The 15,109-nt window shown below is 52.3% G+C and overlaps 1 pseudogene; it reads right to left on the reverse strand.

Annotated features, from left to right (window-relative positions):
- Positions 1–10,257: 10,257 nt before the first annotated feature.
- On the reverse strand, positions 10,258–13,869 carry LOC119098623 (tubulin alpha-8 chain-like; annotated as a pseudogene).
- Between the last annotated feature and the right edge of the window lie 1,240 nt (positions 13,870–15,109).

Genomic DNA, 15,109 nt, shown 5'->3' on the forward strand with positions numbered 1-15,109 from the left:
ATGACACTCCTATCAAAGATAGGCACCACAACTAACATGACCTATTTCCTTGTTAGGCATTATTTGTTGTTGCAGGGCGTTCTTTCGGTTATTAGTTTTCTGTCCGATCTACACAAATGAAACACAAGACAACGGGGGCGTCAACCCAAATAGCACCATCTCAATGGCCATGCTACTTAATCCCCAACCAACAGAGACTTCGAAGTCGTGTGACAGGTGAGCATCAGTTGGCAAGCAGCCAACAGTCATCGGGTGTCTGACTCGCTGAGGGCAGTGTATTTGATATGAGACCATTGAAATCAATATGATAACTTACAATTCCAAATCGGCGCTGTATTTCACTATACGGAAAAAATGTGGTCACAATAGCTCAAAATGACATGAGAAACCATGTTATGATTTAATCATAAGTCTTTAACGAATAGCACGGCTATGCCGTGCTAAACTACGTGTACTTTTGGGAACTTTAATAGCAAATCCTTCACTACACCAATAAGAGGTACCTCATAAGGTCCTTGGCCTGCAAAAGGTCAAAACCAGGTCGTGACTGTCAGGGAAGGTAATTGCTAGGTCATCGTTCAATGTAGTGCGATAACGGAGTTTAAGTGCGTCGTTCAACGTTGGGGTGGTTGCTTAGGCAATGAGACAGAGCAAATTAATGCTGCGACTAGTTCTGTTGACTTCGGGTCAAATATAGAATGAGATTTAGGTAAAAACCAAACGGATTCATCGGTGGAAAATTTCCTTTAGCAGGCAGTTTTTTCGCCGATTCCTAATTCCTGGACCACAGCGAGGTCAAAAGATTTGTTCTTCAAGCTCATTAGGGTTGGGGGTACATCTTATCTAAAACGACCTCGATGAATCTCTGGCCTTGGGAAGCATGCGGTTCGGACAAGAGCGCCTATCATAAATTTTAGTAGCAAATCATCTCGAAGGCTTTTGTTCATTTTTATTTTCTAAAATGAAATAAGGCCACTAACGTCATTTAAACGCCAGTGACTTTTACGTATAGCAGTATCTGGGTGCACTAGTGTGTGTGAAGAGGCCTGTAGGTACCGCGGAGGGCGTCGACCTTGTTTGTGCTTACTTAACACTAAGGTGACAACCTAGGTACCTTAGATGTGACACAAGTGACTCCCCATGAAGACTCATCCACTGGCTTATTTGTTGCCTCTAGGTCTCTTAGTCCTTTATCGCAATGGGGTCAACTCTGCCCCCAACCCCCCCTCGAGCGCGTCGCACTCAGCCGGCAGCTCGGGCGTGTTTTGAACCAGTGATGTACGTGACGAGGCCTTGGATGTACCTTAGAGGCGTGGTTAAATGTTTTGACGTGAGCGTATTGCGTCTTAGTGAAGGTGCCATGATGTGGTTGTGAGCGCATCGCGTGTGATGTGAGCGCATCGCGTGTCACGTAGACTGCTGATAAACGTGGATGTGAAGCATAGTCTCAGGTAGGTATCTAACCTTTTGGGGATGGGAAATCTCTCTCCTCTTTCTCTTTCTTTCTCTCTCCTCTTCTTCTCTCTCTCCTCTCTCTCTCCTCTTTCTCTCTCTCTCTCTCTCTTTCTTCTCTCCTCTCTCTCTCTCTCTCTCTCTCTTCTCTCTTTCTCCTCTCTTCCATCTTTTCTCGCTCTATCTCTCCCGCTCTCTCGCTTCTCCCGCTTCTCTCGCTCTCTCACACTCTATCGCTCTCTCTCGTCTTGGCACTTGCTGCCTCTACGGTCGCTTGCGCCGCTGGGGGCCCGCGCGGTGCCTCCAAGACCGGATATGTGTGTCCGGCCTCGGTAGACGTCGGTTTAGCGTAACAGGAAGTGGCCGCTGGCCAGATCCAGGCAGATCTGGTCCAGATAGAGGCGAGCTAGAGGGCGGACGCTCGTGGTGGGTCGGTGTGGCGCCGTGTGACTATTTGTACTTGTCGGTTGAGATCTGGTTGTTTCGTAGGGCACCTTGCTATTCACCACTCCTACATTTTTGTGTTTATACATCCTCTGAGATTTGGCCTTTTCATCAAGATCTTTAGAGGTCTTCATGACAAGGTCCCATATGAAACCATCCCGCGTGAACCCCCACATGAAACTCATCCCGTGCTGCTCTCCTTTGCTATGTACTCATTTGTACCTGATGAGAAAAAAATCCAACGGGGGAGCACAAATAGCCAGGCTAACACACCTGTGCCAAATATGTTAGCATATGGGCTGCCCATCTGGGTCCCAGGTGGAGCCCAAATACCAGCCCACCTGCAGCCTACATGGACGTGAGCCCAGCTAGCCCATGCTCAACCCATATGGACCCCATTCCAGCCAGCTGTCCCATGTAAAATAATTGTTACAAATGATAAAAAACTCGAAGCAACTAAAAAATTCATGTGCAGATAGTTGTGAATGTGGCAACTTTATTGGGTATTTAAGCTGTGGGCGGCTCATCTTTGAGTCCAACATGGAGCCCAAAGGCCTGCAACCTGCAACCCATATTGACGTGAGCCCAACTTACCCACATACATCCCACATGAGCCCCAGCCCGTGCCGCTCTCCTTTGCTATGCATTCATTGTACATGATAGAAAAAATCCAGCATGGGAGCGCAAAGTAGCAGGCCTAATATACCTGTGCCGAGCATGTTAGGTATGGACAGCCATCTGGGTCCCAGATGGAGTCAAAAATACCAGCTCACCTGCATCCTACATGGACTTGAGCCCAGCTAGCCCGTGTTCAGCCCATATGGACCCCATTTGAGGCAGCAAGCAGTCTCATGTTTTAGAAGAATTGCACACGATGTGGTAAAACCCAGATAATGAAAACAATTGGTATACACGTAACTGTGGTGTGTGGTAACTATCGCGCACCTGACATGTGGATAGCCCATTTGGGTCCCATATTAAGCCTAGATACCATCCCACATGCAGCCCATGTTAACATGAGCCCAGGTTGCCCACATATGACGCATATGGACCCCACCAACACAAGCATTTCTTCCTTGTGAGTTTTTCTTCTTGATGCGATAAATTCCGACGGAATAGTACAATGAACGAACAGTTCTGGTACATGCGAATGAGATAGAACAACGAAGATGACGCGTTGGCGTCACCCCGGCATCACCCGAATGTCACACTTCGTACGGTGCACAAACTTGCCACTCTCTGTAAGCGACATAAGAACATGACCGCTTCGTGTCCTGTGTGTGCAGAGATGAATCACAGTTCCGTGTATCTCTCCGAGGGGACGCTTATTAAAGCGACTCAGCCTTTCGAAGAATGAACATCGATTTCAAAGGGCCGCTGTCCGCTTCATTTCGAAATCGATGCATGCTCGTTATTGCAGACTAGTTTTCAAGGTTTCCGTTCGCTTTTCTGTGCACCGATCTGACTTTCTACCGCTGTTATTGGCTGCTCGTGCCGCCTCTTCGCCATATTCGTCATTGCCTGCCTACGTGCATTCCGAGCGTGGCTCGACCTCCATGACGGCGTAACTCAGTCAGTTTCTCCGTGGCCGCGAATAGCGTGCAGCCCGCACAGCTTCTAATCCCCGATGGGGAACGGCCAAATAGAGCCTACACAACGGCACCATCTGGGGGGCCGTATCTCTGGCGCTTGCGATCGCGCGGTCAGAAAACTTCGCAGTGGGGAAGAGGTCCTCCCGGATGCTCTCCATTCCAGCCGTGGCCTTTTGTGTGCCGCCACCAATGTAACGCCCGTACGAACGTCTTTGTGCACCGCCACCAATGTACGCCGTACGAACGTCTTTTGTGGCACCGCGCCAATGTAGCGCCGTACGAACGTCTTTTGTGCACCGGCCGCCAATGTAGCGCCGTACGAACGTCTTTTGTGCACCGCCGCCAATGTAGCCGCCGTACGAACGGTCTGTTGTGCACCGCCGCCAATGGTAGCGCCGTACGAACGTCTTTTGTTGCACCGCCGCCCAATGTAGCGCCGTACAACGTCTTTTGTGCACCGCCGCCAATGTAGCGCCGTACGAACGTCTTTTGTTGCTACCGCCACCAATGCGCCGCCGTACGAACGTCTTTTGTGTGCCGCCACCAATGCTCCGCCGTACAGAACGTCTTTTGTGTACCGCCACCAATGTACGCGGTACGAACGTCTTTTGTGTACCGCCACCAATGTAACGCTGTACGAACGTCTTTTGTGCACCGCCGCCAATGTAACGCCGTACGAACGTCTTTTGTGTGCCGGCCACCCAATGCTCCGCCGTACGAACGTCTTTTTCAGTATCAAGCGTCGCTCGACCAGTGGTTATTCCGCGCTGGCATGGCTAGCCCCCCAGGGCAGAGTTCTCATAACAAGGCACGTGCATAGCAGTACGTACGAACATCTTGTTGATGAGGTCGAGTTGTTGTGAGGCAAACCCTGAGTGCGCCTACATTCGTCCAACTGACGGTCGTGACGCCACTGGCTCGCTCTGGCGTTCAGCCTCTCCAGTTAGTCCCCACTGCGCTGCATGTTCCGCTTGCTGATGCCCCATCTGTGTCCGACCACATGATAGAGGTGCCGTCTGCACTACCCCCATGCCCGCTACCAGTGCCATCAGATATAGACACGGCTGTTTTAAAGAACGAAGCGTTTTCGTCCGAGTCTATTTCGGCGAGTCAATTGCGACGCTCCTCTCGTAAAACAAGCGTGCCTGAGCGTTTCCGGGACTATGTCATGTAAATAATCATTGCGCGACGACGAACGTTTATAGTGTGGGTAACACTCGAGTGGCTGCATAACGCACACTGTTACGACCTTCCACCGCTAATCGCGATGCAGGGTCAAAGCGCAAGTGGGGGTGTCCGAGCATTTTCTATTGTTTGATGTGAACTAGTAGGCGGATGAGAATGTGGTGATTTCGTGATAGGGTTTCTGGCATTCATCGTTCGAACTTGCTTCCAGACGCCTTCTATCAAGTCAGGCTCAACTGAGCTAAATAACCTTGGTTAAGGGCATTTTCATACCTCTACCACACAACCACTCTCCTATTCCTGCGAAAATGAACTAGGAGTGAGAAAAGAAACTCCTAGGATCTCCAGCTGTATCTTTTTTATGAAACGAACAACATATTTTGCATCATCAGCCTCCGCTAACCACCTGACGCAGGAGGCTCTGCTCCTCCGATTTGCGGCGCACAGGGGCGTATTCGCTTCAACAACACTATGAGCCCGGAATTCTTTACTTGCAAACTGGTGAGTTGCGTATACGCATCCCATCGGTTTGGCTGGCCATTCGTATATGACTGGCCAGTCTTTCGTGGTGTGTGTTAAGTAATATGACGTCACGCCCACTCCCCATCAACTCAATCAGTTGAGCATGTACCACCAGCTCAGCCCTAGGCAAACCGGTGCGGGGTTACCTCATGGTCATGATCCATGATTCATCGTTATGTTCTGTAGTAGACATTTGCGCCAGGCGCTTTCCGTAGGTAACGACGTTAGAAACTGATATAGTGATGAAAACGTAGAAGTAAAACGATGATGAGTACGCACCCATAGCACCATTTCGTGACGAAAAGGCTGGCATATTGCAGCTGATGTAATGCTCTAAGTGGCGAGATGAATACAGTTTAACGTATGTGCACCACCATCAGGCTACTGAGCTTTTCCAGCACGTACATTCTTTTCTCCGAATTTCATAACGCCTAATATTCAGGAGAGACGTTAACTTTCGGATTTGTCGTTCGATTCAACACTGGAGCACATTGATAGAAATGTGGGGACCCACTACACGCCCCTTGTAGCCTGCAGTGATACGATGTGGATGCGGTCACAGCCGGGCGACGCGGGCGCGGCGCTCTCGGCTGGGCCCCGCGCGCCACAACAGTCCCCCTGCCGGCCAGCCTCGGCGCGCCACGCAAGCCCCCTGTCGGCCAGCCCCGTGCGCCACACAGCCCGCTGTCGGCCGGCCCCGTGCGCCACACAGTCCCCCTGCCGGCCCAGCCTCGCGCGCCACGCAGCCCCCTGTCGGCCAGCGCCGTGCGCCACACAGCCCCGCTGTCGGCCGGCCCTGTGCGCCACACAGTCCCCTGCCGGCCGGCCTCGCGCGCCCACTCAGCCCCCTGTCGGCCATGCCCCCGTGCGCCACACAGCCCGCTGTCGGGCCGGCCCCGTGCACCACACAGTCCCCTGCCGGCCGGCCCGTGCGCCACGCAACCCCATGCCGGCCAGCCCCGTGCGCCACACAGCCCCCTGCCGGCCGGTCTCGTGCGCCACGCAGCCCCTTGCCGGCCGGCCCCGTGCGCCACACAGCCCCTTGCCGGCTGGCCCCGTGCGCCGCGCAGCCCCTTGCCGGCTGGCCCCGTGTGTCACGCAGCCCCTTGCCGGCTGGCCCCGTGCGTCACGCAGCCCCTTGTCGGCTGGCCCCGTGCGCCACGCAGCCCCTTGTCGGCTGGCCCCGTGCGCCGCGCAGCCCCTTGCCGGCCTGGCCCCGTGTGTCACGCAGCCCCTTGCCGGCTGGCCCCGTGCGTCACGCAGCCCCTTGTCGGCTGGCCCCGTGCGTCACGCAGCCCCTTGTCGGCTGGCCCCGTGCGCCACGCAGCCCCTTGTCGGCTGGCCCCGTGTGTCACGCAGCCCCTTGTCGGCTGGCCCCGTGTGTCACGCAGCCCCCTGCCGGCTGGCCCCGTGTATGACGCAGCCCCTTGTCGGCTGGCCCCGTGTGTGACGCAGCCCCTTGTCGGCTGGCCCCGTGTGTCACGCAGCCCCTTGTCGGCTGGCCCCGTGTGTCACGCAGCCCCCTGCCGGCTGGCCCCGTGCGTCACACAGCCCCTTGCCGGCTGGCCCCGTGTGTGACGCAGCCCTTTGCCGGCCGGCCAGGCGCGTGCAGAAGCTGTCGGCAGTGGTCCGCCATATTCATAATCCTATTATTTTTTATTTCATTTACTCCATATTCAAAGGGGTTCCACGACATTAGTGCTACAAGAAAAAAAAAACTCCCATCGACAGGACAGCTACGACATTACTTCTGCTGCCAATACGCATAAACGACAGTAGTGTTACACGATACTGCAAACATTTTACTCCTCACTACTTCTATTGCAAACACATTACAGTCGTTATTTATACACGGCAATATTCTAATGCAAAGATTTACGCGCGACATTAGTGCTACAGCAAAGGCCTGTGGTCAAATATTTGCCGCGGAAGTAAGGCCTGATGTACGTTTTTGCAGCATAAGCTTTTTTGTGCACTACACATGCCGTGTATGAATTTTTTGCAGTAGAAGTTATGAACATAAGTGAAGACTACAAGCTTTTATTAAAAAGCGATGAAATAATGGCAAGTATAAGTTTTTGCAGCACACGTTTTGTCGTTAGCACTCATATCCACGAGTTTTTGCAGAAAAAGTCATGTTGCGTATAAATAAAGACTACATATATTTTTGCGCAAAATGCATTGCCGTGTACACATTTCTCAGAATGAATCGTGCCGTGTAGCGCTCTTCGTGAATAAGCCTTTGCACTAGCAGTGCTGTCGCGTTTAAGTAAAGTCTTTAGAAATGTCTGCAGTAGAGGTAGTGCCACGGAAAACTGTCGCCGCAGCACTCCTATCGGCAGGAGTTAGTGCCGTAGCACTCCTATCGGTACGAGTTTATGCCGTAGCACTCCTATCGGTACGAGTTTATGCCGTAGCACTCCTATCGGTGCGAGTTTGTGCCGTAACACTAACGTCGTGACATCCATCCAGATCACCTTTGAGCGTGAAGAGACTAATGTTGTAACACAATTTGAAGTGTGAAACTGACTTGTGAATGAGAACGAGTAATTCAAAGGGTGTTCCGAATGTTCCGAATGTTCACCCGAATGTTCAAAGAATCAACGCGGCTTAATTCAAGGTTTCAAGACAGCTTTTTTCAAAAACGGTGTGCACGGATAGTTAATAATAAAATATCCCACCCAGCCAGCACAAGTCTGTCTGGGCGTGGACTCCCATGTTTCGATGGCCGCGAAGCCTCTCGACACGACCGGCGGACAGTTGCTGCGAATCAATACTGATCATCGATTTTGGAAGGCGCCGAGGGGCGGCCGGCACACGAAGAAATTAATCATACACAATCACCGTTTGTTTTCGATCTATACGGTCCCGTCTGAGTACGCTTGTCTTGAGCCTGAAAGGGGCGCTGCGGTCTGGCGGTGCAGGGGCCGGCCGCGGCGGCGGCCGCAGTCTCCAACGGACAGACGCGCGCAGAACATGTGGCGGCGGCCCGATGCTTCTGGGGCGCAGCGACCCGCGGCGTCCCGGAGCGGCACGTGACTGGCCGCGCCTGCGTTCCGCAACAAACGGCACGTGAGGACGTGCACTCGGATTCGGCGGCGGATGGGCGCGGCGGTATGGCGGGCGGTTGGTGCGTGAGAAAATTCATGCTACAGTCGACATAGGCGGATCTTGGGGGGGGGGCACGGGGCCATGTCCCCCCAAAAAACTGGGAGTATATTTTGCCCCCCCTTAAAAAAACATTCCCAGAACTTCATAAAATTTTCGTCTACTTACCGTCTGTTTTAACTTTGATGGTGCGGTATCAAACATTTTTTTCCGTTTCAGAAAAAAACTTCATGAAGAAAAGTTGGCAGCGATTTGAATATCCAAACAAAACGCATGTTGACGCGGCTCAGTCATACTCGGCGCAAACATCGTGTTTGACAGGCACGTGGATGATTGAATTGCTGACCGTTAGCATTGTACGAGGGCTGTTCAAGGACCAGAAAATGTTTTTAATCATCTCAGCCCTTGTTAACCCTCCCACTAAAGAACAAGACCTACCTACTTCTTGATCTGTGTATGGATCCCAATCTGTGCATTTGTATTGTTGTGTTTGGCCTGTTGGCGACGAACGGTTGCCCCCCCCCCCCCCAAAAAAAAAAAACAACTCCAGGCTAGATCTGCCCCTGACGGTCGATGAAAAGCATTAGGACGCAAACGACAGAACTATGGGATTTGCCAGATTAACCGCCTTGAGGCCATCGTACTGTGCCTGCGTAGGTGCGGGGGCTAGCGGCACTCCTTCAGCGTGTTTGCATGCATCACCGAGATTCAAAGTTTGGCGAGAGCAACCGATGATGGCGTTGAGATCGTGGACTTGATTGCAAAACAGTATGCTCAGTGGAAAATGGCGCATGCATGCTTGAAGAATGTGACAGTCGTGGAACGTCACCTCTGACACACTTAATGGCAGCGTAGGAAAAGTGGCAGACGATAAAAGTGAACAGGGATGAGGGGAGCCAAAACTCACTTACCGCGAAATGAAGCGGTTAATTTGGGAGATTCCTTCAAACATTATTCATTCGTGGGGCAAGACGAACCTCAAGGCCCAACCTGTCTGACGAACAGCGCTGACCAAGCTCAAGTTTGATTTCAAAAAAGTTCTCGAAATTGGTCTATTTCATCAAATCTTTTTAAGTTAACTTTTTAAGAAAAATGGTGCTTTTCCCTGTCGGTTCGTTCCTTTTTTTAGACTGTACCAACAGTTAACCACGTGTGCACTATTCCTAGGTCTCACTGTATAGTCCAGGGGTCCAGAAGGCTTCCATTACGCTGATGCATGTTGTTGCAATCTCTGTCTGACCTCCCGTTCTGACGCGGAGAAGGAATTTTCACAGCTCTGCCTGTTATGTTGGTTTTCCTGACACGCCAGATATCAAGTACGACATTGTGCAGGTAAACTCAGCCGATTCGTAATAGATTATTAGCATGACTAGCACTTCTTATTTACCTAGCGGAAGCCCCCCATCGTGACGTCAAACCCGTCCCCGCTGCATGTCTATACAATAAGCCTCATTTTTTCACTGATACTTTCCGGAGTGATATTGAACTATTGCAAAAATCGACCTTCGCGATGAATCGGAGGCGTTACCAAGTTTAAAAATTAGCATTCTTTTGCTGTGGAGAATGATTGCAGATACATAGTAGATAGTATGGCATATTTATCAATGATGTTGCATACAAGTTCAACATTCTTCATATAATCTTTTAGAACATTACATTTGCGTACCTCTTGACGTTTGCTATTAAAACGCTCCACGGCTGCGGCGTTATCGCCGCTTTGCCTGGTACACTTTCCTCATTACGTCATTCTCCAACGTCGTCACCGACACAAAACGGCAGTGTAGAAGTCTCAAAACTTCATGCGACCGGAGCACGATGCAACATATATGGAGTTTTGTTCAGAATAGAGATGGTGACGCGCAAAATTGCGCGTCTATTGGTGCAGTTGGTGTAGATAACTCATGACCAATAATCCCAAGGTTATCGCAAGCGCTCAGACAACCGTTCACCACACCGCTCCCTTGCTTTCGTGGGCCACCCACTTGTCAGCCATCCACACCATGTTAAACGTTTGATGTAACTGAGTTTTGAGTTTGAGACGCTTCGCCAAATTACCTCATGTACTGAGAGCTGCCAACCCATATGCGATGTGGGTACCGATCATGAAAACCGATGATACCGAAGTACTGATGTTGTGCATGATAAAGTACCGCTGGTGATGATTCGGTGTAATTATCGCGGTCCCCGGAAGCCGGAGCTGTTCTAACATATGCTCAAACGAGGAATTTTATTGTTTCTGGAAAGGAATGTGCAAGGCCGTGACTGTGGTCACAGAGGTCACGTTTAGTACTCCTCGCCCTCATCTTCCGCATCGGCAGAGTCGATGCCGACCTCGTCATAGTCCTTCTCCAGGGCGGCCAGATCCTCGCGCGCCTCGGAGAACTCGCCCTCCTCCATGCCCTCGCCCACGTACCAGTGAACGAAGGCGCGCTTGGCGTACATCAGGTCGAACTTGTGGTCGAGGCGCGCCAGGCTTCGGCAATGGCGGTGGTGTTGGAGAGCATGCAGACGGCGCGCTGCACCTTGGCCAGGTCGCCGCCGGGCACCACCGTCGGCGGCTGGTAGTTGATGCCACCTTGAAGCCAGTCGGGCACCAGTCGACGAACTGGATGCTGCGCTTGGTCTTGATGGCAGCGATGGCGGCGTTGACGTCCTTGGGCACGACGTCGCCACGGTACAACATGCAGCAGGCCATGTACTTGCCATGGCGCGGGTCGCACTTGACCATCTGGTTGGCCGGCTCAAAGCAGGCGTTGGTGATCTCGCTCACAGACAGCTGCTCGTGGAGGCCTTCTCGGCCGAGATGACCGGTGCATATGTCACCAACGGGAAGTGGATGCGCGGGTACGGCACCAGGTTGGTCTGGAACTCTGTCAGGTCGACGTTTGAGGGCGCCGTCAAAGCGGAGCGAGGCAGTGATGGAGGAGACAATCTGGCCAATCAGCCGGTTCAGGTTCGTGTAAGAGGGGCGCTCGATGTCCAGGTTGCGGCGGCAGATGTCGTAGATGGCCTCGTTGTCGACCATGAAGGCGCAGTCCGAGTGCTCCAGCGTGGTGTGCGTGGTCAGGATGGAGTTGTAGGGCTCGACCACGGCCGTGGCCACCTGCGGCGCCGGGTAGATGGCGAACTCGAGCTTCGACTTCTTGCCGTAGTCGGCGCTGAGCCGCTCCATCAGCAGAGAGGTAAAGCCGGAGCCGGTGCCGCCGCCGAATGAGTGGAAGACCAGGAAGCCCTGCAGGCCGGTGCACTGGTCGGCCAGTTTGCGGACGCGGTCCAGCACCAGGTCCACCACCTCCTTGCCGATAGTGTAGTGGCCGCGCGCATAGTTGTTGGCCGCGTCCTCCTTGCCCGAGATAATCTGCTCCGGGTGGAACAGACGTCGGTAGATGCCCGTGCGGATCTCGTCCACGACGCTCGGCTCAAGGGTCGACGAACACAGGCGCGCGGCACGTGTTTGCCGGCCCCCGTCTCCAAGAAGAAGGTGGAGAAGCTGTCGTCCGACGCGCCAAGCGACTTGTCCGAAGGGATCTGACCATCCGGGCCGATACCATGCTCCAGGCAGTAGAGCTCCCAGCAGGCGTTGCCCATCTGGCAACCGGCCTGGCCGATGTGGATGGAGATGCATTCGCGCTGAAATAGACGAAAGCCACGTACGCGACTGAGGATCAAGAGGGTACTGCCACATAGCCAGCTAAGCGTTAAAGGCAACTTAACCACATGCGATTAACGGAAATAGTCTACTTGAAATAGTTTATTCGCTGATGTTGGCATTCCCGTCCCTGATCAGGCGCCAGTTTATTTGGGAAAAGTGTGATTAGCACAAGACGATTGAATTGGGATGCTGATAAATGCATCAGGATGCCAGGCTGCCAGGCCTGATGCACACAAGCACGTACAGAAAATTGCCAACCACCGGAACCAAAACTGAAGTTAAAACAACCGCGGACCAACACTAACTTATTCGAACACGGATTCAAACTCGCTAAAAACTCTTCATGTGCTAATTCCGATGCGGGCAATGCGAAAAAAACGCAAGTCGTGCATGGATATGCGAGGGACATCATTCAAGTTGATAAGACTAGTAATAACCTTATTCCTCGGATAAAACCGGGAGAATGGAAATATAGATGCGTTGATATTCGGCAACACGCCTTATCAAAACGAACGACAGAAGTAAATTCAAAATTATCTGATATTGATTTCATGACTGTCAAATAACTATTTCGCTATAACAATACTTACATAATAACTAATGTAATATAACTTTAACTCAACTAATAATTAATTCACTGGTGTACTGGCCGCGGCATGTTGCCAAAGTATCAACGCATTTATACCTCCATTCTCCTGGTTTTTCGTCAGGTAATAGGGCTGTAACTACTGTCTTATCTATGCGAATGCAAAAAACGTCAATTCTTTCAAAGAACGCAATCACAGACCTCTCGTACACGCGACATCAAATATTATGTTATGCCGGCAGTTGCGCTGTTCAGTTTTCTTTTCTTTTCATTCCACGTCGGGCCCTCTTTACTTACACAATCTTGACGGCGCACCTGACTTATACGAGTGCTTTAATAATTTTGGGGAAATAATACTAGAACGTTTAGTAGGGCCAACCCCCAAAACATGCATGACAAACGCCTCAATCGTCCACAAACACAGTGGCACATTTCGCAACGCGCCAGTTCCCTCCCCGCCACACCGTCCCCAAGCTGCCGGTCTGATGCCGCAAGAACAATGGGGCCGGCCTGGGCACGGCGTCCGCTCAGCCTGCAGGTGGCGTTCCAGCGTGGGCCGGTTGCCGCGGCCGGCGCGGCCGGCACAGCGGTCCGCCCATGCCCGCGTCGGACGCGCGCCATCTTGGAACCGGGCCGGCAGCGCCCCGCCGGTGACCGCCCGGTTCTGACCCTACTGAACCGACGCCTGCAGGCCGGCTGCAGGCGTCGGCTATCACCGGAAAGCCATTCTCCAGCAGAGTCCAAATGAAACGCAGCGAGAGGCGCGGCTGCGTAACGATTGCCATAGAACCACGTGGCCCCGGCGGTTGACAGTGAACCGACAAAAGTACGGCAGGCCTTGGATGGACACAAAGTACCACCAGACACATTCCCGGCCTACTCTTCAATGTTTCCCTCGCTTGATACCAGACACATGAATCACGGAATGTGTAATTTGGGGCATGCATCCGTTCCTGACCGTACAGCCATGGCATTACGAACCAGTCATCCATTGCCGGGATTACACCAGCAAATCACGTGACACCGACTCAACTTTTGCCGCCTGAAAATACAAATTTGACCCCGGGATGAGTGACGCAAAGGTTGCACCCGAGCGATAAACACACATTCGCCGTGATTCGCCAGTTTGCGAGTGTTTGGGTGCGCCGGCCGGCCTCCCCAATTCCCACCGCTTATTCCAGCACTTTTCGTACAATTCTGAGCAGTTTGATTAACAGCAAAAAGTAGACAAGTTCTCACCATGGTGATGTCTGAAGAATCCGCTGACACGCGACGCGGATCACAGAGAGCTTAGGTGAACCCAGCGGCGCTACGACGCTTCGCCGACCAACCTCCCTGCAGTGCGCGCTAACGACGCGTTCCACGCGCCCCGGTCTTGCCGCGCGCCGCCGCCGGCCGCTGCTCTCCTATTGGCTGTCGCGGGAGGGAGGGGTTCGGTGGCCGACCACGGACCCACCGCTCGTGAATTGCTGACCGGCATGCGCAGAAATCGCCGGACGCGGAGGGGAAGTGGAGGAAAGAATCGATGAACTTGGCTTAGCTGGTGGGAAGGGTCGATTGGTTGGTATGCTGTAAGCCTTGGGTCCGGGGAAGTCGTAGAATGGACAATACCAAATTCTGCATGAGGCGCATGGCACATGCCAAGCGAAACGTGAAAATAGCGAAGACTTTCGTCGATAGCATAAATATGGGAACGCAGAGCCGTTGTCATTCCGGCGTGTGTACACCGTGTGACGCCAACACGCATTGAAACGGGTACAGGTTGATGTAATGAATAATAAATTCACGATAAGGTAAAGCCATTAGGCGTACTCATGGACTATTACGCTCCGACTCGCCATAAGCCGTTTCCGGAATGAATATCCTCCGCGAAGATGACGAACAGGGAGCTCTGAGAAGTTCAGACGATTAGGAGCAGGCTTAAGGACCTAATATAATGAATACTAGGTCGGTGGAGGCTGGCATGGGTAGTGAGCAGGGAACACTTAAATTTCAAAGTGTACAAAGGCAGTGATTGAAAAGGTTAACAACATGTGTGTCCAATAGCCCATAATAGACCGTCCACCCCTGCCCCCTCCCCCCGAGCAGCACCTCCTTATACTCTTTCCAAGGCTCATACTCGCAACACGATCTGCGTGCGACTGGCCGGTGCCACCGTGACGCACCGCCCCGAGCCGTGATCGTTCCCCTCACTCAGACATGAGTCATCGCCCCACTCGCCTTCCATGCTGACACACTGACCCGGGGCATGGTCCACCGCTCACCGCTAGTTTTGCATTTGAATAAGCGACAAATATTATGCTGGACAGTATGTTCATAAAACAAAGCATCGACCCGGGTCATTTTAGGTCAATGACCTTTTCTGACCTCTAAAAAGTCAATGGAAGATGTATAGTGCGGCTCCTGCTGTCAATAAATTCGAAATGAGCACCACAAACTATCCCATACAGCAAGCCCTAGAGTAATAAATCATGTTGGTTGTGACTTTGGTCTGATCCCTCATACCTGACCTTAGGTCAAAGTGGTTTGCTCATTCAATATTTGTAATGCCTAAGAAAGCATCTCAGA

The sequence above is a fragment of the Pollicipes pollicipes genome, unplaced genomic scaffold, assembly GCF_011947565.3.
Source record: "Pollicipes pollicipes isolate AB1234 unplaced genomic scaffold, Ppol_2.1 Scaffold_4740;HRSCAF=5597_pilon_pilon_pilon, whole genome shotgun sequence".
Taxonomy (NCBI): domain Eukaryota; kingdom Metazoa; phylum Arthropoda; class Thecostraca; order Pollicipedomorpha; family Pollicipedidae; genus Pollicipes; species Pollicipes pollicipes.